The 23,930-nt window shown below is 44.1% G+C and overlaps 1 long non-coding RNA gene across 1 annotated transcript in view; it reads left to right on the top strand.

Moving 5' to 3' along the window:
- Positions 1–23,930, top strand: part of LOC308677609 — a 30,107-nt gene that overhangs the window by 2,606 nt on the left and 3,571 nt on the right. Inside the window, exons 2-4 of the long non-coding RNA XR_014028532.1 lie at positions 9,707–9,849; positions 10,406–10,458; positions 13,497–13,702. This is a non-coding gene — a long non-coding RNA (uncharacterized lncRNA). The remainder of the gene's footprint in view (positions 1–9,706; positions 9,850–10,405; positions 10,459–13,496; positions 13,703–23,930) is intronic.

Raw genomic sequence — 23,930 nt, 5'->3', positions numbered from 1 at the left:
AAATCAAACTAATTTCTTTTTTTAGTTCTCCAGTTGTAGTCATCACCAAGTTTTTATCTTCATCTAGTTTTCCTTATACTTTTTGTATAAATTGATCCTGTAATGCTTTTCCTAGCTAAGATTCTTGTTAATGATTTTATTACATTTATTACATTATTTCAATATTCATATTTTATTTATTTATTTATTGATGGGATTTATATCCCGCCCTATCTCCCGAAGGACTCAGGGCGGCTAACAACAAAACATATAATAAGTACAGAAATCAAGATAAAAATGAAATTGAGAACATCAGTGCAGTAAATGAAAATTAGAGAATTTAAAAAATGAATTAAAAATACTAAGTATAAATTAATTAAAATGCCTGTCAGTCTAGGTCAGCCTGGTGGAACAGGTGTGTTTTGAGGCCGCGGGAAAGGATTGGAGGTTTTGGGCCATCCGAAGCTCAGGGGGGAGCTGATTCCATAGGGTTGGCGCTCCCACAGAGAAGGCCCTCCCCCTGGGGGTCGCCAGCCGACATTGCCTAGCTGACGGTACCCTGAGGAGGCCTTCTCTGTGTGAGCGTACTGGACGATGGGAATTTGTTCCCGGCAACAGATGGTCCTGCAAGTATCCCGGACCTAAGCCATGTAGGGCTTTAAAGGTAAGTACCAGCACCTTAAATCTCACCCGGAGGGCAACTGGTAGCCAATGCAGCTCACGCAGGAGGGGTGTAATATGGGAGTATCGGGGAGCTCCCATCACAACCCGTGCAGCTGCATTCTGCACCAGCTGAAGCCTCCGGGTGGTCTTCAAGGGCAGCCCCATGTAGAGAGCATTACAGTAATCAATACGGGAGGTAACGAGCGCGTGGGTGACTGTACGTAGGGCATCTCGGTGCAAAAAGGGGCGCAATTGGTATATAAGACGAATCTGTGCAAATGCCCCCCTAGCCACGGCTCCAATGTGATCTTCAAAACTGAGTCGTGAATCTAGGAGGACGCCCAGATTGCGTGCTCTATTAATGGGAGGTAACATCTCTCCTCCTATAGTCAGAGATGGAACCTCTTGGACTAAACAAGATGACGGTATGTACAGCCACTCAGTCTTGGCCGGGTTGAGTCGAAGCCTGTTTTCTCCCATCCAAATCTGTACCGCTTCCAGACAACGGGACATCACATCGAGGGCATCACTGGGTTGGTTCGGGGTGGAGATGAATAGCTGGGTATCATCAGCATATTGATGATATTTCACCCCGAAGCTACGGATGATCTCTCCCAGCGGCTTCATATAGATGTTGAACAGGAGGGGCGAGAGCACCGAACCCTGAGGGACTCCACAATTAAGAGGCCTAGGGCTCGACCTCTGCCCTCCTGCCAACACTGTCTGCGAACGGTCCGAGAGGTAGGAGGAGAACCACCGCAGAACGGTGCCTCCCACTCCCAGCCCCTCAAGACGACGCAGTAAGATACCATGGTCGATGGTATCAAAAGCCGCTGATAGATCTAATAGGACCAGGACAGAGGAATAACCTCTATCTCGGGCCCGCCAGAGATCATTCACCAGCGCGACCAATGCCGTCTCCGTGCTGTGCCCTGGTCTGAAACCCGATTGGTACGGATCTAGATATTCAGCTTCCTCCAGGTTCAAAGGGAGCTGTCGTGCCACCATGCTCTCAACGACCTTCGCAAGGAAGCGAAGGTTGGAGACAGGACGGAAGTTGTTTAAAACAGCTGGGTCCAGTGCCGGTTTCTTGAGGAGGGGCCTTACCACCGCCTCTTTCAAGGCAGCAGGGAAGTACCCTTCACTCAGTGAGGCATTGATAACTGCTAGGAGCCAGCCTCGTGTAACCTCCCGAGATGCATAGACTAGCCAGGAGGGACACGGGTCCAACAAACATGTGGCGGCACTTAGTTTCCCCATGATCTTGTCCACTTCATCCGGAGTCACAGGATCAAACTCTTCCCAAATGTACTCAGCCAACTTCATCGTTTTCCTCTCGTTAGATACTGCCCAGTCAGAGTCCAGACCAGCCCGAATCTGAGCAATTTTGTCCACCAGATATTTACTAAATTCCTCAGCCCGTCTATGTAGGGGGTCCTCTCCCGTTTCTTGACTTAAAAGGGAGTGGACCACTCTAAATAGGGCGGCCGGGCGATTATCTGCGGACGCAATGAGGGTGGTGAAGTAGGCGCGCTTTGCCACACTCATTGCCACAAGATAGGATCTAGAAAAGGATCTTAACTGTGTTCGGTCAGACTCAGACCGACTGGTTCTCCAAATGCTCTCTAGGCCCCTTCTCTGGCGCTTCATCTCCCGCAGGTCCTTGCAGAACCAAGGAGCGAGTCGGGACTTGCGCCGGGTCAGAGGCCGCAAAGGGACAACGCGGTCGAGAGCCTCCGAAGCAGCCTGTTGCCAGGCATTAACTAAGGACTCGACCGGGTTGTGGGAGAGGGAGGTGGGAATCGGTCCAAGTGCCATCTGGAATTTATCTGGGTCCATCAGGCGCCTGGGGCGGAACCACCTGGTCGGTTCCGCCTCCTGACAGCGGGGGGTGACGTGACGGAGGCCCAACCGCAGGAGGTAGTGGTCTGTCCATGAAAGGGGTTGTGATGTTGGAGTAACCCCACCCAGTCCATTTAGCCACTGCCCAGAGACAAAAATAAGATCGGGCATGTTTCCTCCCTCGTGAGTTGGGTCCTGAGTAATTTGAGTCAGGTCCATGGCCGTCATGGAGGCCATGAACTCTCGGGCCACTTCTGATGCACTGCCCAGGGAAGGTAGATTAAAGTCTCCTAGTACCATAAGTTTTGGAAATTCGACCGCCAATCCTGAGATGGCGTCAGGTAGCTTGGGTAAAACCGTTTGCTGTGCAGCTTGGAGAGAGGTATACCAGAAGTAGGCCCAACTGACCACCAGGACCCCATCTTAAGAGGAGGGATTCACATCCGTCTATCTGAGGGGCAGTGGCCTCCCGCGGATGGAGGGTCTCTCTGATAACGACCGCCACGCCACCTCCCCTACCCTGAGCTCGAGGTTGATGCAGCACACGGAAACCTGGAGGGGATAAATCAGAGGGACCCCTCCCTCTGGGCCCAGCCAAGTTTCTGTGATGCATGCCAGGTCTGCGTCTTCCTCCTCGATCAAGTCATGGATGAGGGGAGCTTTATTCACAACAGACCTGGCATTAAAATAGATCAGCCTGAGCTCAGGAGTCAGTCCTCCCTCTTCCCCAGGGCAGCAGGCGAGAGCCAGAGGGTCAGAGCACGCCACAGCAAGAAGATAGCGTGGGCGTGATCTCAGATTATGATATGGCCCTCTGCTCCTCCATCTGCTGCCATTCCCAATTACTGTGGGGATCGGTATCCCTGTCCTATCCCCCTGGTTTACAAGACTCTCCTCGGCCCTCATATTTATTTATTTATTTATTTGATTTATTTATTTGTTTTTATAAACCGCCCTTCTCCCGAGGGACTCGGGGCGGTGTACAGAGTAAGGTAGGCAAACATAATGAAACAGTACTGAAAAACAATAAACAAAACAAACTGGGACCCCAATTAGAGCTATCAAGCCAGGCCGGACTGCTGGAATAGGTAAGTCTTCAAGTCGCGCCGGAAGGTGCGGAGGTCGGGGGCCATCCGGATTTCAGTTGGTAAGCAGTTCCAGAGGGTTGGCGCACCCACTGAGAATGCCCTCCCCCTGGGGGCCACCAGTCGACATTCCTTGAGCGGTGGCACCCTGAGGAGGCCCTCTCTGTGGGAGCGCACAGGGCGGTGGGGTGTTGACATTGGCAGAAGGTGCTCCCGTAGGTAGTCCGGACCCATGCCATGTAGGGCTTTGTATGTCATTGTTAGCACCTTGAACTTCACCCGGAAGGCAACTGGAAGCCAGTGCAGCGCACGGAGGAGAGGTGTGATATGGGAGTATCGGGAGGCTCCCAGAAGTGTCCGTGCCGCTGCACTTTGCACCAGTTGAAGCTTCCGAGTGGATCTCAAGGGCAGCCCCATGTAGAGAGCGTTACAGTAGTCTAGGCGAGAGGTCACAAGGGCATGGGTGACTGTACGTAAGGCATCCAGGTCCAGATAAGGCCGTAGTTGGCGCACCAGTCGAACCCGGGAGAAGGCCCCCTTGGTCACAGCTCCTATGTGATCTTCCAGGGAGAGCTGTGAGTCTAGGAGGACACCCAGGTTGCGGGTCCTATCAACAGGGGGTAGTAACTCATCCCCGATATTAAGGGATGGGATGCTCTGAGTAACCTGGCTTGCCGGTACATACAGCCATTCAGTCTTGTCCGGGTTCAGTTGAAGCCTGTTCCTCCCCATCCATTCCCGGAACGCTTTCAGGCAGCGGGACATCACGTCGAGGGCATCACTGATGCTGTCTGGAGTTGAGATGAAAAGCTGGGTGTCATCAGCATACTGATGGTACCCTACTCCAAAGCTACGAATGATCTCACCCAGCGGTTTCATGTAGATGTTGAACAGGAGAGGCGAGAGGACCGACCCCTGAGGGACTCCGCAAACGAGAGGCCTCGGAGTCGACCTCTGTCCCCCTGCCAGCACCGACTGCGAGCGACCCTGGAGAAAGGAGGAGAACCACCGCAGAACCGTGCCTCCCACTCCCAGTCCCCTGAGGCGCCGCAGCAAGATACCATGGTCGATGGTATCGAAAGCCGCCGAAAGGTCTAATAAGACTAGGACAGAGGAATGTCCCCTGTCCCGGGCTCTCCAGAGATCATTCATCAGAGCGACCAATGCCGTCTCCGTGCTGTAGCCCGGCCTGAAGCCCGATTGGCACGGGTCTAGATAAACCGCTTCATCCAGGACCTGAGGAAGTTGGTGCGCCACCACGCTCTCAACAACCTTCGCAAGGAAGCGAAGATTGGAGACTGAACGAAAGTTATTCAATGAGGATGGGTCCAAGGTGGGCTTCTTGAGGAGAGGTCTCACCACCGCCTCCTTCAAGGCGGTGGGGAAGTGACCCTCACTCAGAGAAGCAGAGATGACCGCCAGGAACCAGCCTCGTGTCCCCTCTCGAGCCGCATAAGCCAGCCAGGAAGGGCACGGGTCCAGTAAGCATGTGGAGGAGCTCAACCTCCTCATAATCCTGTCCACTTCCTTAGGAGTCACAGGATCAAATTCCTCCCAGATGACGTCGACAAGACTGTCCATGTCTTGTTCTTCCAACTCAGCCCAGTTGGAGTCCAGGCCGGTTCGAATCCGAGCAATTTTATCCAGCAGATATTGACCGAATTCCTCGGCTCGACCCTGCAAGGGTTCCTCCCTCACCTCTTGGTTCAGTAGGGAGCGAGTCACTCTGAACAAGGCAGCCGGGCGATTATCTGCGGACGCGATGAGGGTGGAAAAGTAGTTGGATTTTGCCACCCTTATCGCAGCGAGATAAGACCTGGTGAGGATTCTTAATCGCAATCGATTTTAAAAGAAAACCCAAGAGCCTCTTCTTGGCGCCATGCCACCTCTCGGGGTCCCAGGACCCGTCATTAAGGAAACGGCGGCGTAGGTTTGATGGCCATCTCTGAGAGAGGGGGGAAGCTCTCAGGGCAAGTAGCTCACTTCTGGTGTAAGCCATCAGAGGTGGAAATAAAGGACGAGCTGGTTGGAACAACTGCATATCAAGACCACAGAGCTGAAGTAGTGGCTCCTGAGAACATGGTCACCCTCTCACAGTGATCAGGATCTCAGGGGGCCACCATCCAGCCCTGGGTAGGTCGCAGGAGGAGAGAGAGTCCGGTGAATGCTAGCATAGTCTGTTGGTGGATAACTTCGTAGCTCCGGTGATGAGCGGTGGTAGTTCATCTATCTCCATGCCTAAGATGTCATCGCGACCGAGGGGCTGTAGTCAGTCTCCGGTGAGAAAATGAAGGAGGGATTATCTGGATTTAAAGTATGATCCCGAGAGGATAACTGCTATCTCGGGGGCCTTTCGGCACATCCCACCTCCAAATAAAGCTTCAGGTGGTCCCTGGTGAATTCCGCCCTCCAGACCAGATACAGGAGGGTTTTAAATGGCGCTCTAGCCTACAGACGGTGGCCATCATCCCACAGACCTCCGTCAGGGGGGAAGCTCGATGATCTTATAGATGGGCAGATGGGGGGCTGCAGCCACCAATTCTGGAGCCTTGCCGTCCGGGCTACCTTTCTAGGCAGCCCTAGGTCGTTACAGCTCCTCCGCAGGTGGCTGCAGGACCGGACCGTTTGTCTGTCGAAGGGAGATCGATCAGGTCGTTGTAGGTCCGTTGCAGGCTTCCACATGCCGCGCATCCAAGCAGGCCGCTTAACAGCTGATTTGGAGGCGGCCGCAAGATCCCACCGGCAGCGGCCGGCTAGTATATGCTCTCTGCCGGTCTGAACGAGCCAGAAAAGGCTGCAAACTGCGTGTTACAGCCCGCCCATCATCGGCCGCTTTACAGGCTGCCGCGGGGTGCCGCCGGTTACTCGCATCCAAGCAGGCCGCTTAACAGCTGATTTGGAGGCCGCCGCAAGCTCCCATCGGCAGCTGCCGGCTAGTATATGCTCTCTGCCGGTCTGAGCGAGCCAGAAAAGGCTGCAAACTGCACGTTGCAGCCCGACCATCATCGGCCGCTTTACAGGCTGCCGTGGGGTGCCGCCGGTTGCTGTCGGCCGTTGTAATTCGACCGTCAGCCTGATCGAGCCGTTCCGCTTGGCCACTTCGAGTCTGGGAGCCTTGCCTCCTTGCCGCCTCGCCGTCCTTTCCAATACCGCCCCGTTGTTATTGCTGGCGCTCATTACGGGCTCCACCGAAGCCTCGGAGGGTCCTGTCACCCATCCGGGCTAGGGAACAACAGCCCCCTGCAGGGCTCCATGCCAAACTCGCATCCTTTGATCTCCGCGATCAGCTGCGAGCGGCCATCTTCCAGGAGGCGTGGCAAAAAAAAAATATTTTGTTTCCTGTATATTCAGTAAGTTTTGCTTTTAACTTGCATCAGTAATTGTTCTTGATTGTCTTTTTCATAATCAACCAATGTATGCTTTTCTTCTTTGACAGTTTGGTTGACCTGAAGTAAATCTTTGCCTTCATTTCTGTAGTGCGGATATAATCTATTAATAACACTATGGGAATGTAATGTATACTGAATAGTCATTGGTTTAGAATAGTCTTGTTTTCAGTCCAAGTGTCCAGTTAATAATTTCAGCAAGGTATCATATCATAGATATGGACTAGGTGATTGATGTCTTTGATAGTGTTTCCACCATTCAATTTTGTCTTTAACAATTCACTCTTTGTTAGTATTCTTTACTAATTGAGTTTAACTTGTCCATGCTAGATGTTATCCAACTGTATGGCCAGATACTTGTAGGCATCATCCTGATAGCACCTGATGTTGGCCATTTGGCATTTCAATTCCATTACTGTATATTCCTGCTGCAACATATTTCTCTAAGGCCAATCCATTGCTGTATCTATGCTAAAATTATTACCGTGTTTTCCATAACTAGATTTCAATTTCAATTTCAATTTTCCATTGTTATGGTTCATCGCACAATCAGCCATATGTTTAGGGTTAGGGTTAGGGTTAGGATTTGGCATTTTTATCCATCTATGAAATCCTTCCCAAGAAGCTGGGATAAGGCATGATGTTGTTTAATGGTGCATATTATTTTCACACAAAGAGATGTTCAGAATGGATTTGGCATTTTTGTGTCCTTACTTCCCAAGGACCTGGGATAGGATGTTTGATCTTGTTAGAAATAACATAACAGTATATAAACTATTGTAGTAAAGCTGCCTTTGGCAATTAACTGATGGTGAATTTATCAATGTCGGTGGTCGTCAACAAGATTGCACCCAATGCACGTATGACTTGGTATTACCTGTTTTCTTTTACCATAGTCATCCTATTTCTATATGCTTTGTAATCTGTTACTTTCTCCAGTTCCTTTTCTTCTATTCTGCTGTCTCCAGGTACTGCCACGTCCACTATCCGAAGTTTTTTGTCTTTCTTATCAAAATAGTTAATTCTGGCGTGTTATATGCAGGTGCCTGTCTGTTTAAATTTTAAAGTCCCAGAGCCCTTTAACTTTATATTCTTATTCTGCCTTTTTGATGTACAACTCAAAGTGGCAAAGAGGCCTAATACTTCTGCTTCCTTTTTCCCCACAACAAGAACCCTCTGAGGTGGGTTGGGCCGAGAGAGATTGGCTGACCCAGAGTGATCCAGCTGGCTTTCATGCCTGAGGGATGCCTGAACTCACAGTGTTGTGGTTTCTAGGCCAACACCCAGTGGTGGGATTCAGCCATTTGCACTACTTTGGCAGAACCGGTAGCTAATTTTTTGTTACCCAGGCCCAGAATGGACTTCTGGAAGTGGCATCCACACAGAGAACCAGTTGTTCACATATTTGAATCCCACTACTGGCAACAACTTAACCACTACACCAAAGTTTTTGAAAATCTAATAAATAAAAATAGTTTTAGTTGTAACAGTAAGCTAAATTTTAACTTGGCAGCAGGGAAAAGCCCGTAGTTCCAACCATATTAGATCACGTGAGAAAATAATTAGTTATGTCTACATATTTGACAATTATAGTGGCGGGAAGTTATCATTTATCATTTATATTGCATCTCTTTTGTCTTTTTACTATTTATTCCTTGTGATTTGAATTCTTAAAGTGATTCACAGCTGGTGCAGAAAGAATGGCCTTTTTTGGTTACTTCCTAGTACTTTTCTAACAGAAATTAAATAAATATATGGATGCATTAGCAAGCTATATGGTTACCTTCTGGATGTAAAAGCTGGATTCTCAAAGAGTAATATAGAAAAAGTATTGATGCTTTTAAATTTTTGAGTGGAGAAAACATTTGAGATATAGATAAGCAGAAAAATAAACAAATGAATCGTAAAACAACTTAAATTTCTCACTCAAGGCCTAACTGTTCAGACTCAAATTATAATATACTGACATCATGTGAGACGTAATGTGCCCCTTATGCAAAGTCTCCAGTCTATAATGCCAGAAAAAGTGGAAGGAAAGAGAAGAAGATGATGACAAGCAGCAGCAAGCTAGATGAGTTCAAATACAGAGGCAGCTGTTGACATGCCAGAAGGGCGCAATTGGAAGCAGATAATCCTTGAAATCACTGACTTGACAGCATTTAATCAAATCACATTGCACTTCAACCATAATCTGAGTATCAAATAAAAGAAAAACACAAGCTTAAAAAATATACAGAGAATGTAACACTATTCCATTTTTTTCTTGTGTAGGTTTTGCTCAATGAAAAGAGGAGATACTAGAAGAAGCAGAGAATGATGATGTAAAGCTGTCTGTTAGTTCCTTGTCTATTTCTTTCCCAACAACGATGGCTTGCTAAACTTTTCACTTTCTTCCATGGAATAGGAAACCACAGATAATTTTGGGTGCATAATTATAAATTAAATAATAATTAAGTATCTTCTACGTTGAAAGTGTACTTAATGATGTAGCCTAGGAAATAGGGTAACAATCAGATACTGCAGTATGAGACTTGTGTAACTTGCTATCTATTTTGAGACAATAACTTGGTGGCCCATTCCACTGAATACCAATTAAACACAAGATTGGAAGAGTGATTCACATTTGAACAACTGTGTTTAAATTAACGAATATATTAAAAGATTGAAGGATCCATAAAACATATAAATCCTACATGCACAGACGGAATACTTTGTCTCTCTATTAATGCATGCTGTATAATTCACTTCTAGAGCTTGGTTAATTTGGAAGCTTTTCAGACAGCCTCCCACATGACAGCTGTAGCGCAAGAAAAAGGTCTAACCCACAAAGAACAAGCAAACTACCAAAAAGATTGCCTTGCGCTGGAAGAATAACATTTAACTACAGCAGAAAGGTATTATTTACAGCACAATAGTCCTGGTGTGCACAGTTTCAATATATTCTAACATGAATGGTTAGCAGCATAAATTGCATGCTAATTTGAAAACAGAAGAGAGGAAGGGGAAAAAAGAAAGGAAGAAAGACAGTGGTATTAATCTGGCTTGTTCCATGATAATGTATATCTACAAATGTCAAATTGTTTACTGTCTGATAGTCATAGCTTAATTTTTGGCATTTGCTAAAAGCAAGGTATGCTTCAGGATGATTGGTTTACTATTTTGGGCTACTTGTATAACTCATTTGAAAGAAATCATGTAAAATCTCCCCTGGAGATTAGAGGGAAAGTAAGTTTGTGTAAAAGTGCATAAAGAAATACAATTCATAATGACTCTGTTACAGTTTTATTATAGTAATAAAATAGTAATTGTTTCTTGAAATCAATTCTTGCACAAAAATCTGAAATTTTGTTAAGAAAAGATCAGTTTAAGAAATTGAATTCTTAAGGATCATAAACTTGCTATCATGCATTAATGTTGACCTTCAACTTTGTTTGTTTTATTTTCCTGTAGATTCTATAATGAAAATAAAAGATTTATGACATAATGTATCACTTCAGACAAAGGTATATTACGTAAATATTTATATTTGAAATATATTCAGTATTTTTATTCTATATTGCTATAAATGGAATATCTGGCCAAAGATGAAATTAGTAAACTGAAAGAACTATTTTTGTAGAATAGTGTGCACCATATATGATGGCTTAAAGGATTTTCTGAGGCCAGAATGTTAGCTGAAGTAGATGTATATTTATATCTATGTTTACTGTAAATGTACTTATTTGTTAGCAATTTGCTTTCTAGAAACTTCAGCTGCATAGCTTTGGTAAAAATTAAAAAAAAACATGCTAAATATGTTATATACAGTTTATTTAGTACAGTTGAAAAATATTATGTTTTAAAGGTATTAAAGATGTTATTGTTATTAAAATCAATACACATCGTGCTCACTTAATGATTTTAATTGGTACTACAATATCTACTACTCAGCAAATTGGTCATTAAGCAAAACATCATATGATGGCATCACTTAGCAACAGCAGTTCTAGTGATCCTGGTTGCATTGTTACAAGAGGATTATACCGTCATTAGGCAAGGACTTCATACTTGCCCTGCTGCAGCCATTGGATTGCAGGTTAAAGATGGGAAAGATGGTAGTTTATTTCTTCAAATTTACAGTCTTGACATATAATCCTACCTTTAAAAAAAGCTATATAGATTGTCAAGAAAAAAATTGCCTTGTTCAGTGAACACTGCTAACAAGATCATTTTTTGCTGGCTTGCTGAAGAGTGAGTTGTTGTCCCTGACTCAGAATAAATTGTCTGGTTCACAATTTATAGGATATCTACAAGCAAACCCTTACTATTGACTCTACAATTTAAAAATGCATGCCATTAAAAATCAAGTTATTTATTTTTTAATAAGCCATATTTTTCAAAGAAGGAAATAACAAGTGCACTTGTATGATATGGCTCTTAAAGAAAATTGAATTTGTTTCAGAATTTTGAATATGGTTTCATAGGCAGTAAGGTAAATAGATTAATACTTTATGGATACAGAAACAATTGTTTCCTTTAATTTAAAGCAATAATTAGGTTTATGCAGTATACAGTATTAATTTATCCTGAATGTCAAAGCTTACTTACAATGTTTCATTTGTGCAAAATTCATTCATTGCTTGTAATAAAATAAAATAAAGTCCCAAAAACTGACAGCCTGGATATTGTTCCTAAATAAAAGTATGTCACAATAGAATGGTCTAATAATTGTTTCTAGAATATTATCTGAATGTCTAAATAAAACATTTTATTTTTTGTAGAGCAATTTGCACTAATGCCCAGAGGGCATACCTGAAGCTCTCATGTAACTCAACAAGCTTCAGCAAATAGAATAACTTCAGCCACAGATGCATAGATTAAGACTAAAGCATCTGGACTGCAAAAATCTAGACAAAAATAATAGTTACAAAAACCTGAATGTGGTTATCCAGATTTTTGTTATCTTATTAGTTTAATGTAAGCTGCTAAAGTCATCTCTGATTTTTTATCTGTAGACAGATACATAATTTATTTTTAAAAATCCCATTATATTTACAAGAATACAGGTAGTCCTTGAATATCAATTGGTCATGTGATCATTCAAAGTTACATTCAAATCTGGGAAAGAGTGTTTTACAGCAGATAAATCACTTCCAACTGTCATAAAACGTAAATTCATGAAGGATTTGTCCTCTGTGCCCAAAGGGGAAGGAGGAACCTTTTATAGGGCTGCAGGATTTCTGTTCCTGCAGCCTGCTGAATAATTTCCTCTCCCCTCCATGCATCCACCCTGAAGAAAAGTGGGAATCAGTGCAACTCACACAACAGAAGTATAACATGGGCAAACCAGTGAAGATCCAATACTGCTGCATTCTGGATCACTTATACCTTTCGAGTGGTCTTTAAGCCCCTTAGAAAGTGCATTGCAGGAATCAAAATTGACTAAATGACTACAGTGTAACTGCTCATTAAACAGGAACTAATAATCCAGAAGAACTGCCAGTTTTGTCCTCAAGAGGGCAACCCTACCAGAGTCAAAGATGACAAAATCACCAGACCCTGGGGGTCAAAACTCCAGAGCCACTCCATCTTGCCAGAATTGATCCAAAGTTGGTTCATCTCTATCCAGACCCTTTATTGCTTCCAGGCACTTGGGTAGACTGCAGTAGTATCACCTGCCCAGCCAGAGATAGAAATGCCTAACTTGGTATCATCAGGGTACTGATCATATCACACCCTGTACTGTTGGATAACCTCACACAGCAATTTCATGTATAAGAGGAGAGATTAAAGTCCTGAGGAACCCAACATTCCAGGGACATAGGGTTCAATCCTTCCTTGCCCATCAATACCAACTGGAAGCAGTCACAGAGAAAGGAGGAGAACCACCACAAAATGGTGCCTCCCACTTCCAACCTCTGGAGTCAGTTCAGAAGGATACTAAGATTGATAATATCAAAAGCTGCTAAAAGATCAAGGATAAAGGATAGCCAGCACAATTGCATCACCCCATTTCGAGACTTCCAAAGGTATTCAGCAAGCATGAACAATATCATTTCAGTGTTATACCTGGTCTGAACCCAGACAGAAAAGGGTTGTTCCATCTCCCAGAATGCCTTAACCAAACATGAGGGAATTGCGTTCTGGACCCACGCGCCTCAAGTTTGATTAAAGCATCCTGAGTCACCTTTTCAGTCTTGTTCACAAGAACTCTGTCCATTTCCTTGTGATCAACTGGCTCAAACTTTTCCCAAATAATAGTGCTCAGATATAAGTGTCACTTCCAAAGATCTGCCCAGCCAGAGTCAAACTTTTGAGTGAGGTCAAGTGATTATCTGACAGTTACTGAGAATATTCCTCACTGTAGCCCTGCAAGAGCTGCCGCAGCTCCTCACCCAGAGGAATCTGATTACCGAAAACAAAACAAAGCCACTGGATACTATCTGCAGATGCAATAAGAGTAGAGAAGTAAATAAACTTTGCCACCCTTATGGCCACAAATTAAGTCCTAATATAGACTCTTACCATTTGCTCAGTCAACTTCATTTTCTTCCTCCATCAGTGCTCTAGGCATCTCTGGTGCCACTTCATCTCTCGGAGTAGTCCATCTCTCTGCAAGATCCATGTGCACAGAGTCCTCACAGGCAAAATTTGGTCCAGCAACCCATTGCCTTTTCATTCCAAGGAGTAATGAGAGCATCAATCAAATTGTGTGCCAGAGCTTTGTGAAAAACCTCAAGTTCCATCAGAAACCACAGTGTCCATCAGGTATGTAATAAACATATTTATTTATTTATTTATTTTATTTTATTTTATTTTATTTTATTGGATTTACATACCGCCCTTTTCCGAAGGACTCAGGGCGGTTTACAGGGTACTTAAAACATTAATACAAAATGTAAAAAGAATTAAAAAGAATTAAATTTAATCCCTGAAAAAATATAAAAACCCCAATTAAAAACTCTCAGCCTGGGCCGGAGAGCTCGAAGAGCCAGGTCTTCAGGTCCCGGCAAAATGAACGAAGGTCAGGGACGGTCCTAAGCTCGGCGGGCAGCTGGTTCCAGAGGGCAGGCGCACCCACAGAGAAGGCCCTCCCCCTGGGTGTCCTGTCCTGAGCCCTCCACTCACTGGAGACTCCAATAGCCAGGACCTTGTAGCCACTGCCATGTCCTCATCCTGTTCTGCCCAGCTTGTCATTCTCTCTAATAGCACAGAATAAATGGAGAATATGGGCTAAGTGCCAGTGTGTTGCCACTCATTCTGCCATTCTGCTATGTTTTCTGGAGTCATTCCATATCACTCATCAGCTGGAGCAAAGGCAGCTTGATCCATAGCACCTCTGAACTCTGCTGTCTGCCACCAATTCAACAAGGAGCCTCTCCAGTGGAGATGCTACTGCCTGATGCAGTCTTGTTCTTTTGGCACTTAGGGAGACATTGATAGAAATCTACATGTCCCCTTCCACTACTTGTTCTTCTGCCAGTCTGCCACCACTTTGACTGCTGCTGCTTTTCTGTTTCTCCTGCTGGCCAGGTAAATAGGACAAACATTGCTGGCCACCCACCAAATTGACAAGAGACACCAAACACTTGCACACAACATCCACATCCTCAGACTTCTCAGAAAAACTAGCTTACCAAATAGGCATCAATGTCAGCACCGTGATTGGGGGGGGAACCATATGCATAAATATCCCTTTAGCGTAATCTTAAATGTTCACCTCCCCTAAAATGCAAACACCAAAACTAACACAAATGAACAACAAAAGCAAAAGATTGAAACTTTAGTTTTAATAAAGACATAAAAAATAAGCATCTTCATTCCTTCCCTGGACTTTGTCTGTACCTTTTATTTAACTATAAAATTAGAAGTGTTACTAAAATCTCTATTCCTTTAGCAAATTTTGAATATTCATGAATTTTGGTTTGTTCATTTATACCGTCTTTATTATTTTTATAAATAAGGCAGCAAACAGACACAATATTCTCCCTCCTTGTATTTTCCTTACAACGACCACTCTATGAAGTAAATTAAACTAAGTGAGAATGAGTGGCTGAAGATCCCCCAGTTGGCATTTTCAAAATGTTTCTCTTTTAAGAGAAATTGCATACTTCATAGGTAAACAGCTAATGTAGAAGGGGAAAAAACCTAAAAAAAGAAATAATGCAAATTTTATTGAGATCCCTATGGGAATATGCCTGTCAGCCCTTTGAGTAGGAAAGTCCCATGGGGAGCACTGGACAGAAACAGTGGGACTTTGTCAGGCAGTAACTTGTTCATTGCAGGAGCTCCTTGGTTGATTTGACAACTTTGACTAGAACTATATTTTATTGCTATTGGCTATATAACAGAATCTTCAAAGCCTGAAAGTTTTCCCTTTCATCTCTCTTATAACCTAAGAAATAAGGACAGAGATAGTTTTAGCTTTTTTTCTCATATTTTCTGTTTCCTGAATTTAACAAAACTTTGTTTTTCTAATTCTAAAAAAGGTAAAGGTAAAGGTTCCCCCGCACATGCGTGCTAGTCGTTTTCCAACTCTAGGGGCCGGTGCTCATCTCTGTTTCAAAGCCGAAGAGCCAGCGCTAATTATTGCTAAATAACATTGTCTATTGTCTGACAATTATAGCTATCTTTAAATTCTTTTATATTGTGTAATATATAATCTTTGTATATAAAGTATGTGACATTAACAAGAATTGAATGTTCTCCAAAATTCATGAAAAAAACAAAACAAGAAAACTGGTCCAAGTGATTGCCAAGAAGCTTACAGTGACATTAAAGGAGCTGCAAGAATTTGTGACAAGTACTAGTTGTGTACTACATGTGACAACAGCCTCCTGTAGTCTTTTTTTTTAACTTCTCTCCTTCTCTTTGTGCTGTCTGGTGAGATAGACATGTAGTCATGAGTCTTTCTTTGCTTTTATAAGTTTTTGGTAATTAAAAGTTTTATAGTAGAATATATGCTTTGGGGTTTCTTTATTTTTACCTGATGTTCATCATGCATCAAATGAACCACAGTTCATCGCCCTCTGATAGGGAGTTTTTGACTTACTCTGACACTCCTCCCAGAAGGTAACAAGAAAAACAGGTTGTGAAGACAATGTGTAGCATCTCAGACAATATTACGGACCTTGCTCACGCAACTCTTATATGCTATGTCCTAGATAAAGGGAGTGAACTGCCAATAATCTTTTCTGCCATCCTCACCAGTCTCTGCACCACCTGTCTGAAGCAGTAATACTTCCAAACCAGACTGTAATGCAATATGACAGGATGCTCTCGATCGTCCCTCTATAAAAAGTGATAAGGACAGGGAAGGAAGATGTACTTTTCTTATGCAACATAAAAAAATGCAAAAAAAATGCACACGCTGCTGTGCCTGCTTCACCAGTGTTTCGCTTTCTTGCAACCAAGCTAGCGTACTAAGTAAACGTCAGAAAAATCTTACTAGAACAGCTGAACTTTATATGATTAGTTACTAATTGAAGTCAGGTGTGTATTAACTACTACTAAACATTTTGAATGTGATTGGTTAAATTCTGAACAGTCACATCTTTGTTTAGAAAGAAGGAAAAAGTGATTTATCTTGGTCTGGTTTTTTACATCTCAAAGCCTTGGCATTTTAATAGGTGTGTAGAATTTTTATATTTACTGCAGCTGAGAATTTTGAATGTTCATCAGTTACTATTAGCTAGTTAAATTACAATATTTGAAAATCTTGCTACATAGGAATGCAAACAGTTTTATACAAGTTTTATTGATTTTTTAATATTTACATATACGTGTATTTATGAAGCAATACGGTGGCTGGGTAGTCAAAATAACAAATAACAAGTTGTAAATAGTTCAGGTTGCATCAACAGGGATTCCGTCTGATTCCCTTAATTATCACATAGTCAAAATAGTCAAGTTAATCACTAATACATAGCAATATCCTGTTTTTAAATTTTATCTAATTGCAATAGAATAGTCTAGAATAGCCTATAATGTACAAAAGCAAGCTTAATTTTTGGGTAACCCACAATTCCCTTTCAATAAATAAAGAATAATTCTCTTGCCTACAAAACGTATTGTTCATTACAAAACATTGTTTTACCATTAAAATCTAGTTTTCATCTTAACAAATCACCAATTAGAAAGATATTTTTGTCTCAACAATTCTTAAAATACTATCTTTTGTATATAAAATTCTAGATTCTATAATATAGTTCAAAAGTAACAACTAATATATTCTATGTTGTCTTAACCATACATCGTTAAAATACTATCTTTCGATATATCATTCCAAATTCTATAATATAGTTCAGAATTAAAATCTAAAAGCTTACTTTTGTTTTCCCTTACAGATCTAAAAGCTAAATGTAAAGTCAGTTATATTTTTTTAGAGATTCCCCTTAATCCATTGAAAGGTATTTTTATAGTCTATCTTTAGGAATCCCAAAAAAGAAACAAGTTCAGTTTTTTAAATCTAACTCTTGCCTTCTTTTTGTGCCAATCAGGCTTCCCTTTTGGCGTCTTTATTTCCCTTTCTTCCTATGCCCTTTTTTTGAATCCAGGGAGAGTATCCAAATGTCAGTTTTGCAAAGAAAGTGTCCCCTTTGTAACCATTGAAGTTTTGCTTTCATAATTCAGTTTTTGATGATTGATGTAATATAGTTATCATTAAATCAAGCACATCTTTTTCTTTTTCCAATTCCATCTGGATTAGGTAGAAAGTAGTAGCTGGTGTGATGGTTGTCATTTGATTAGTTGAATTCTCAATAAAGTATATTTGAATGCCTTTAATGTCTTCACTCTTAATATTGCTTTCCTCAGGTGCTATTGCTTTTTGAGTTGTAAGTTTTGTAGTTGACATTGAAATTTGAACTTTCTTCTGTAGGTTGCATTTGTTGTTCTTTGAAATCTCCTATTTTAGTGTTAGTTTCCACTTCTATTTGCTCTTGGATTATTATTTCCTCATTTAAGGTCAGAATTTGATTTGGTGGCTTTAAGTTGTCAGATTTTTCTTGCAATTTGGCTTTAATTTGCTCTGTCATTGCCAAAATCATGTCCAGTATCAGTTTATAATCGAGTGGTGGGATATATTCATCCTTTTCGTTGTTGTTTGCAGCTAAATCTTCCATGGAGGCTATTTTAATAATAGTCAAGGATTATCCACCTCCAAGAATTGTTTTCAGTACCAGGTGTTCCCACACTTATCTTTAAAAGTAATGTCAAGGACAGCTCTGTTATTCAGTCAGCTCTCACAACAGGAGAAAAGTTTACTTGCTGTACCAAGTTTCACAACAAGATGTCATCAATAGCATATAAAATGCAATGTAAATTTTTTTTCCAAATTAATATAAAACTTCTGTAGCATTAGTCCAATTTTTTTTGTTTAATTCACAGCTTAGAGAGGAAATAGGGTAGTAGATCCCCACCAAAAAATAGGAGCTTTTTAGTAAATACAGATAAAATTACTTAATTTCTTTGCTGAATTACTTGAATTTCTTTAAGGCTTTAAGATTTGTTCCCAGAGTAGATATTCGCCGTTTTTTCAAAAAGTGGGGAAAGAAATTTTCAGGAAAGTCTCACAGGAAAATAGTTAAGGGAGTAAGAAAGGTAAAGTCTCACTCAGGTCCTCCAGATTGCTTCTTAGTGCTAGGTAGTGTTTTTGGCTTTCGGCAGGGAGCGGCTTAATGATTGGCCATCTTTATGGCCAGTCTCTTCTTCTTCAGGCCAAAGGAGTTGTCCCGGATTCAAGCGGAGGGCTTCCACCCTTCTGCAATCACAGAGAAGGCCTCCTCTCGGTAGTCGCCCCTCCAAGGCAATTTTTGACCCTTTTCAGGGTCCTCCAAAAAAGAAAGGACAGCAGGAAGTGAACTGTTCCTTCATGTCCGGAAGCACCGCGCATGCAAACCAGAAACCAGCATAGGAATGCAAACAGTATTAACATCTTCTAACTGTAATACTGTATACACCAAATATGTTTTAGAATGTAATGTTGGTCAGCTTATCGCCTTAATAGAAATATAATTCTGTATATCACTAAGAAAACTTTTGGAGGGACCACTGGAGGGCAGACTTGAATTAAACTGATTACAAAGAGCCCCATAAATTCATAATTGCAAAAAATTTCAAGATGGGTTTATGTGTATGTGTTCCTATACTCAAAACCTGTGATAAAAGTCAATAAAAATTTAAAAAATGCAAGTTATTATATGTATAAATTTGAATTGGGAGGATAATTTTATTATTCCTCTGAGATTTTATCAAAGGAGAAGCAGTATTACAAGTATTACTTTATGCAACATATATTAATAGAAGCAATATATTAATATTTTAAACTTCTGGAAAAAACAGTTCAGATAAAAGCAGGTTCTTCAATTTTCATTTCCTTTTGTATTAAATGCATCCAGTAAATTAACATAATAGCTCAGACTTTTCTTTTGACCTTTCTGTTAAGTAATGAGTAATTATTGGATTCTGTATTTATTATATAATTGATGGATGAAATAAAAAACATTTAGACCCAGCTATTTAAAAGGTCACCTTCCCCAATACAGGTAGTCCTCAACTTATAATCATTAGTGGCTGTTAAATTACAAGAGCACTAAAAATATAACTTATAACTGCTGAAGAATTACCATTGCCCTCTGATCAAAATTTGGACCTTGGCAGTTATAATAATTTCAGTATCTTAGGGTCATGTGATCACCTTTTGCGAACTTCTGATAAGCATAGTTAATGGGGAAGCCAGATTCCCTTATCAACCATGTTACTAACTTAACAACTGTAGTAATTCACTTAGCAACTGTCACAAGAAAGGTCATAAAATGGGGCATAACTTACTTAACAGTCTTGCTTAGCAACAGAAATTTGGGGCTCAATTGTGGTCATAAGTCAAAGACTACCTGTACATGTGATTCAGCTAAGCAAAAGTAGCCCTATTTATGTCTTACTGGTATAGTTAGCCAAATGTGATAGCTAAGAATAGGCAGAGTCCCAGTTACGAATTGTTTTTCTTAGAGACATTCAATCTACCTCATGCAATTACTTACACAAGGGAGTTGATGACATGCCTATTTAACCAGGAATTTATGGAGTAATTATTTCAATTTGCCTATTTTTTTCTGTTTCTTTAATTATGGTTTATTGGTTTATTAAATTTTTATACCGCCCTTCTCCCGAAGGACTCAGGGCGGTGAACAGGGCATATCATAAAACTACAAAAATACAAAAGTTAAAAAAGAATTAAATTATTGCCCACAGTAAAAACAATAGAAAATATATATAAATATTAAAACCCTAAATAACTCCCCATCAGGCCAGGCCAGCTTGTTCAAATAAATGGGTCTTTAATCCGTGCCGGAAGGAGCGGAGATCCGGTGCCATCTGGAGCTCAACCGGCAGCTGATTCCACAAAGCCGGAGTGCCCACAGAGAAGGCCCTCCTCCTGGGGGCCACCAGACGACATTCTCTGACTGGAGGCACCCTGAGGAGGCCCTCTCTGTGGGAACGCATGGGGCGGAGGGGAGTCGACGCCGGCAGCAGGTGGTCCCCGAGGTATTCCGGACCCATGCCATGTAAGGACTTAAAAACCATCACTAAGACCTTGAACCTCACCCGGAAGACAACTGGTAACCAATGCAGCTCGCGGAGCAAAGGTGTAACATGGGAGTACCGGGAAACTTCCAAGACAACTCTCGCGGCCGCATTCTGTACCAGTTGGAGCCTCCGAGTGGTCTTCAAGGGAAGCCCCATGTAGAGAGCATTGCAATAGTCAAGACGAGAGGTCACGAGCGCATGAGTGACCGTACACAGGGCATCCCGGTCTAGATAGGGCCGCAACTGACGCACCAGGCGAACCTGTGCGAAAGCCCCCCTTGTCACGGCTACTACATGATCTTCTAAGGTAAGCCGTGCATCTAGGAGGACTCCCAAGTTGCGAGCCCTATCTACGGGGGGTAAAGACTCACCCCCCATAGAAAGTGATGGAACATTTTGAATGTCCCGGGATGCCGGAATGTACAGCCACTCAGTCTTGTCAGGGTTGAGTTGAAGTCTGTTCCTCCCCATCCAGACCCGAACCGCCTCCAGGCAACGGGACATCACAGCGAGGGCATCACTGGGGTGGTTTGGGGTCGAAATGAAAAGTTGGGTATCATCAGCATATTGATGATACCCAACTCCAAAACCACGAATGATCTCACCTAGCGGTTTCATGTAGATGTTGAACAGGAGAGGCGAGAGAACCGAACCCTGAGGAACTCCACAAACGAGAGACCTAGGGGCCGATCTCTGCCCCCCTGCCAACACCGACTGCGAACGTCCCAGGAGATAGGAGGAGAACCACCGAAGAACTGTGCCTCCCACTCCCAATCCCCTGAGATGCCGCAGCAGGATACCATGGTCGATGGTATCGAAAGCCGCCGAGAGGTCTAATAGGACTAGGACAGAGGAATATCCCCTATCCCGGGCCCTCCAGAGATCATTCACCAGAGCGACCAATGCCGTCTCCGTGCTGTACCCGGGCCTGAAACCCGATTGGTACGGGTCCAGATAATCCGCTTCATCCAGGACCAGAGGGAGCTGATGCGCCACCACACTCTCAACAACCTTCGCAAGAAAGCAAAGGTTGGAGACTGGACGAAAGTTGTTCAAGACAGTTGGGTCCAAGGCAGGCTTCTTGAGGAGAGGTCTCACCACCGCCTCCTTCAAGACGGTGGGGAAATTACCCTCACTCAAAGAAGCAGATATCACCGCCTGGAACCAGCCTCGTGTCCTCTCCCTGGCTGCATAAACCAGCCAGGAAGGGCACAGATCCAATAAACATGTGGTGGAGCTCAACCTCCCCATAATCCTGTCCACTTCATCAGGGGTCACAGAATCAAACTCCTCCCAGATAACATTGACAAGACCGCCCGTGTCCTGTCAGACTCTGCCCAGCTGGAGTCCAAACCGGTCCGAATCCGAGCGATTTTATCCGACAGATGTTGACCAAACTCCTCGGCACGACCCTGCAAGGGATCCTCCCTCACCTCCTGATTAAGGAGGGAGCGAGTCACCCTAAACAGGGCGGCCAGGCAATTATCTGCGGACGCGATGAGGGCAGAGAAGTAATTGCACCTCGCTGCCCTCATCGCTGCGAGATAAGACCTAATATAGGTTCTTAACCGCAACCGGTCGGATTCGGATCGGCTGGACCTCCAGCAGCTCTCTAGGCCCCGTTTCCGACGCTTCATCTCCCGGAGCTCCGCGGAGAACCATGGAGCTCGATGGGATCTGCACTGGGTCAGGGGCCGCAAGGGTACAACTCGGTCCAGTGCCTCAGTGGCTGCCCTTTCCCAGGCTTCCACTAAGGCATCCACCGAGCTGTGAGCGACGGAGGCAGGTGGGGATCCCAGCGCTGCCTGGAACCCGTCAGGGTCCATTAAGCGTCTGGGGCGGTACCATCTAGTTGGTTCTGCATCCCCACGGTGGGGGGTGGCAAGACGGAAGACCAGCCGCAGGAGGTGATGATCGGTCCATGACAGGGGCATAATAAATGGAGAGCCCCCACCAAGATCATCCAACCACCGTCCAGATAAAAAAACCAAGTCAAGGGTGTGGCCTCCCTCATGAGTTGGTTCAGAAATTACCTGCGTCAGGTCCATGGCCGTCATGGAAGCCATGAACTCCCGGGCTAACTCAGATGACCCTCCCAGGGATGGTAGATTGAAGTCACCCAAAACTAGAAGTTTGGGGAACTCAATCACCAAACCGGAGAGGACATCGAGTAGCTCGGGCAGGGCTGCCGCTGTGTGACTAGGCGAAACGTACACCAGCAGCAAGCCCAACTGCGCCCCCGAACCAAACCTCAAAAAGAGAGACTCACACCCGACTATCTGAGGAACGGTGGTCTCCCGCGGACATAAGGTCTCCCTAATAACTACTGCCACTCCCCCGCCCCTACCTTGAGCCCGAGGCCGGTGTAGCGCTCGGAAACCTGGTGGGCAAAGGTCAACCAAAGGGACCCCACCCTCTGGACCCAACCAGGTCTCGGTGATACAAGCCAGGTCCGCATGCTCACCCTCCACCAGATCCCACACAAGGGGAGCCTTATTAACCACGGACCTGGCATTCAGGTACACCAGCCGGAGCTCAGGAGGCTGCACATCCTCGCTCCCGGCACCTCGGGGAAGAACCAGAGGGTCGGAGCGCCTCACCGCTTGCAAACAGCGGAGACAGCCCTCCCGGTAATGATACGGCCCTCTGTCCATACGCCTGCTGCCATACCCCAGTGTCGTGGGAATCGGTAATCCCACGACCCACTCCCGAGCCCCAGATGTAACCACAACCCGCTCCCCCCGAACGCCGTCGGACCCAGGCCTGGCCTGCAACACGGTTGTATGGCCACCCCCCATAGTCAGACAACCATTACCCCCCACCCCCCTCCCTAACCCTCTAAAAAATTTGACTAAAAAATTAACCAGGGGCCTCTTGTTAAATTTATATCGAGAGCCCCTGGCCTTACCCGGCCATCTCTCAGGGTCCCAATAATTGGGCCCTTCATCGAGACTGGGAGTAGCAAAGAAGGCGGGACGCACCCAGGAGAGGGGGGCACCCCTGAGGGCGAGCAAGTCCGTATCGGAATATCAGTACATACAGTCCAAATAAGTCCGGAGAGGGCAGTCCAATGGTTAAAAAATCCAACAGGAGGTTCGAAGGTAAGGAGTGGAACATTTGGGCCATCCACCAACCTGCTGCCACTCGGTTGGATGCTCCCAGGGGCAGACCACAACCCGTCCTCTCACGACGGGGCGCGAGTCTGCTCCCGGGGATGGTCCAAAATGCACACCCTGGGTGGGGCAGAACCCATAGAGCTCCCACCTCTATGGGGCTGCCGATGTAAAACAAGCCACTCTCCCACTGTGGCTTGTGCCCAGGTCCGTCCCAGTCCAAAGGGGAAAGAGGAGCTTTTGTTCTGATTTTTTGTATTTAATATTTAAAAATAGGGTTAGTTGGTTGTAGTCCA

The sequence above is a fragment of the Vipera berus genome, assembly GCF_964194415.1.
Source record: "Vipera berus genome assembly, chromosome: Z".
Taxonomy (NCBI): domain Eukaryota; kingdom Metazoa; phylum Chordata; class Lepidosauria; order Squamata; family Viperidae; genus Vipera; species Vipera berus.
Note: the sequence above shows the minus strand (reverse complement) of the source record. Positions and strands in the feature narration are given on the sequence as shown.